The sequence below is a fragment of the Nannospalax galili genome, unplaced genomic scaffold (assembly GCF_000622305.1).
Source record: "Nannospalax galili isolate Female #2095 unplaced genomic scaffold, S.galili_v1.0 scaffold1674, whole genome shotgun sequence".
Lineage (NCBI taxonomy): Eukaryota > Metazoa > Chordata > Mammalia > Rodentia > Spalacidae > Nannospalax > Nannospalax galili.
Window position 1 is genome coordinate 7,557 of NW_008334667.1, and position 4,670 is coordinate 12,226.

At 40.5% G+C, this 4,670-nt stretch overlaps 1 long non-coding RNA gene across 1 annotated transcript in view; it reads left to right on the forward strand.

The window, feature by feature from the left end:
* The window catches only part of LOC115069661, a 3,397-nt gene extending 657 nt beyond the window's left edge, over positions 1–2,740 (forward strand). The window contains exon 2 of the long non-coding RNA XR_003848908.1: positions 2,322–2,740. This is a non-coding gene — a long non-coding RNA (uncharacterized LOC115069661). The remainder of the gene's footprint in view (positions 1–2,321) is intronic.
* Positions 2,741–4,670: the final 1,930 nt, after the last annotated feature.

The window sequence follows — 4,670 nt, forward strand, 5'->3', positions numbered from 1 at the left end:
TTCCAGCTTCAGATGATCCAATCAAGATCTCTCTCATTTCAGTTAATCCCAGATCCAGTCAAGTTGACACCCAGGATTACCCATCACAAATACATAGCATGAAGTGTGGAAAGATAGGTGAGGCAAAGCTGAGCATATTTCAACTGTTAAGGCAAAATCAGAAAAAAAAATCGGAAAAAAAGGTGTGATAAATGATATATGATAATAACTAAAAGCAATATAACTCTAAAAGAGCTATTTAGGAAGATGTGGTAGATTAACTAATACCTCTGTGAACTAATACAAGTTCTATTGAGTATTAAAGCTTTAAGCATGGATTTGAATAAGAAATAGCAAATAGTAAGAGAATGCTAGAAAAGGCATCAGAATAGAAAAAGCATACATCCTGCCCCAAACAGCCTGCTACAAAAAAGTCAGGCATCACTATTCAATAGCAGAACTCTTTCTTATTGAGCCTGGTGACCTTCCTCAATCCACTGTTCCTGCATCCCACAAACAATAGAGAAACGTAGGCCCAAGGTGAAAACCACAAACCCTTGATTATTGAGTGGGACTTCTCAAACCCAGATGCTGAACAGGGAGTTCTATGTGGGCTTTTGTCTGATTGGGTTTGCACGGGTCTTGTGCATACTGTCAACACTGCTGCAAGTTTATATGAGCAAGTTCCCAGAAGCCTGGAAGACTTGTTTCCTTATGGTCTTGCAACAGCCAGGTCTGGCTCTTACATTCTTTCCACCCCCTCTTCTACAATGGTCTCTGAGCCCTAGGTGACCTTTAAAATTTTTTTTTATTATACTTTATGCGTGCTGCGTGCATGCATGCATGTGTGTACATGTGTACATGATAGAACACGCTTATTGGTTCGCTCCCTCCACCATGTGGGTTCTGGGAAATAAACTCAGGTCTTCAGGCTCAGGGGCAAGAGCCTTTTACTGGCTGAGCCATCTGTGCAGTCCTACCGCGTTTTTTCAATATTCAATCCTTTGTTGGACACATAATTTGTAGATATTTTACTTTAACTTAAGTTTTTTGTTATTCATTTTGAGAAAGTCCAATTCATGATTTTTTTTCTTTGAAAGGTTGTGGTTTTGGCATATTTAAATACAAGATTCTGAGGGTTTTGTCTTGCTTTTTTCTAAAGTTTCATAAACTTTGAAATTTTTATTTTCATTTAACTTTTGTATGAAGGGCAATTAGAGTGAGAAAACATTTTTGGGGTCTGAATATTCAACTATTTTAAAATCACTTGCTAGAAGATTGCCCTCACTGCATGGAATTGCTTTACCACTTTGCTTCAAAATCAACTGGTCATATTTATGTATACCTATTTTGGGACTTTTTGTTGATACAAGCAGCCAAGTCTGAAAATATATACTGAACTTAAAAGAGGTGGAAGGACCAGAACAATTTTTAAAGAAAGAATAAATTTAGGAAGATTCATAGGACACAATTTAACACATGAGACTATAACACTCAAGACAAAAGTGCTAAATATATAGGTTATGGGAGAGAATGTAAAAAATCCCAAATGTTCACAGCTGGATGAGACTGATGATTACTTTTCTCCTCTGGTAACATGCACAGCACCTTCCAGCACTATGAAAGCTAGTCAGTAGGGATGAAGCTTCCAGGTCAGTACCAGCTTGATTCCCCCATGTTGTCTCAGTATGTGGTGTTCAGCAACAGGGTCTTACTGTTAAGTTCTGTAGCATAATCAATAGCAATGGCAATAGCCTATAATGTTTGGGGGTTGATGCGACCCCACTGGGCAACAGCTCCAAAAGAGGGAGTCCGTTCTGGCACTGGTGTTTTTTACTCAAAGTCATTCCAAGAAGATGTTCTCATACGGTTGTTCAAACAGAGTCTGAGCATCTCTCAAAGTCATATGCATATTCCGTTAGTGAAGGGAGTGTAAACAGTGAGGAAGCATCAGGCAAGGAGGTTTGCAGGGGCAAGGAAGGAGAGCTTTCACACAGCCATCTTAAGCCAGAGCATACAGTCTGCAGCTAGTGGTTTGAATTACAGGCAAGTGCATGTGTAAGTGCGTTTCCTTCCTTCACTCCAGTCACAGTTCCTTTGGGAAGCTCTCAGCAGAACCAGGGTTAGAGAAATTTTATTCCTGGGAGCCTGACTATTGTTTTGACTGGCTTGCCGCAATGCTGAGGGCTGGAGTTTGAATGAGTCCCAAGCTGGTTGATGAGTTCAGGGTCTGATACGATTTTACTGGTTTTGATTTCATTGGTTGTTGTCCAAAGCTGGGATTCTTGGAAGTCTGGGGAGAGTGATTTCATCCTCCATAAAAGCTGATTCCTTTTTTTAAGGTACCCAGTGGAAGCTGTGACCCAGAAATGTACACTAGGAAGTCATCACAGGTGGCCATTTGAATGCTGGATTTGTTGTGGTCTCTGAAAAACCAAGAAGAGAATTTGACTTTGAAACGCCCATGCCTTAAGTTATCTGCTTTGCTCTTTTTGTAAAGATTTGTTTTCTTGCCAAATGTAACATTCAGTTACTAAGTGGAAATGTAAAAGTTTACAATTTCATGAAAATGCCAAATGGTTTTAACAGGGCTGTTCCTTCCCCCATTGGCCACCTTCTCAGTTCACCACTAGAGAGCACTGTTGGCAGTGAGATCAGGACGCAGCAAAGAAGGAACACTGCTAATTTCTGAATTGTTTTTTGAGATCTTTCAGTTTTTTTTTCTTTCAGCCAGTAAATAAAAACGGAAATTTAAAAACTACTCAATTTACTATTTTGCTCTTCTATTTTTAATTTGCCTCAGATACTTCTAGACTTTTTGTGCATTAGTTAAGTAAAAGATGAACTCATTATAAAATGTGGTTCTAGTTTTCTAACAAATGCTGCCTTTGGAATCTGTCCTTTTTGCTCCTGTAACATTATACACTCTTGCACATCCCATTTGGGAATGTTAGTGAGGACTTGGAGACTCATCATTTTTTTTTCCCCCAAAGGGTGAAAATATTTTATTTTCCAAGTTACATCTTCCTGACATTTGTCAGAGGACTTCAGAGTGGCAGTGGGGTTTCCTGGGTATCTAGTTCAAATATTTATAACAGATGGAATCGTTTTTTTCTTTGTTTTTTAAAAAAGATGTATTTATTTTGATTTTATGTCTGCGTGTTATGTATGTGCATCACATGCAATGCAGTGCCTGTAGATACCAGAAGAGGGCGCTGGATGCCCTGGAACAGGAGTTACACATGGTTGTTAGCCATCATGTGGGTGTTGGGAATGGAACTTGGTCCTCTGCAAGAGCATCCAGTGCTCTCTAACCCTAGTTGGAATCTTTTCTACACACTGACGGTAGACAGGCTGTCAAAACCTGAAAATGATAGAAAATTTCTCCCATGGTTGTTTGGTGCCCCCTCCACTGTAGTTACCTTCTGGGGATATACACCATGATCCACTGTAGTTACCTTCTGGGGGATACACACCATGATCGATCCACTGTAGTTACCTTCTGGGGATACACACCATGATCCACTGTAGTTACCTTCTGGGGGATACACACCATGATTGATCCACTGTAGTTACCTTCTGGGGATATACACCATGATCCACTGTAGTTACTTTCTGGGGGATACACACCATGATCGATCCACTGTAGTTACCTTCTGGGGATACACACCATGATCCACTGTAGTTACCTTCTGGGGGATACACACCATGATCAATCCACCGTAGTTACCTTCTGGGGGATACACACCATGATCGAGCCACCGTAGTTACCTTCTGGGGGATACACACCATGATCCACTGTAGTTACCTTCTGGAGGGATACACACCACGATCGATCCACTGTAGTTGCCTTCTGGGGGATACACGCCATGATTGATCCACTGTAGTTACCTTCTGGGGGATACACACCATGATCCACTGTAGTTACCTTCTGGAGGGATACACACAGTTCAAGTTTTGTCCTACAGCACAGCTCACCTTGAGGAATGTGTTCACATTCGTTTTCTCTGTGGTGCTTTTCTTTTAAAAGTTCTCCTGTGGCTTATGTGCACAACGGCACAAGCAGTCTCTATTAAACTTTCGATCTTTAGTACCTTAGGCTTCTGCGTTACGTTCGGCACAGAGAGGCCCAGCATGTAAGCCATTCACAACCAGACCACAGATCTGGCAGGAAACTTGGCTGATGATGGGGCATCCCTGCCATTTCAAAGTGTCTTACTTATCTCACTCTGTACAAAGTTATTTTCAAACCCTTCACTTAACTTTACTTCCTCCTTCAGACAAATATGGCTTTAATTCATTGAAAACTCCAGGACCTCATCAGTGGGAAGGAACGCCAGTGAACACCAACTGCATATGTTTAAAATGGCATTTCCATCCCTGCTGTGTGCATGATCAACAGCCATCTGTATTCTCGTGTCTGGGGCCAGACCACCCTGAACATACCTGATCCAAACTCTCTTTCTTCAAAGCCTTTGAAAAGTGTTTCATTTTCTCAGTCATTAATTCATAAAGGACCAGATATGATCAGATACAAAAGAGGCATGAATTATATGTTCATGATTTTCTTTTAAAGTAGGGATAGTTTTCTTTCTTTTTTTAAAAAAAATTATTTATTTTTACTTTATGTGTATGAGTGTTTGCCTGCATGTATGTGAGTACACCCATGTCATGCAATGCCCAAGGAAATC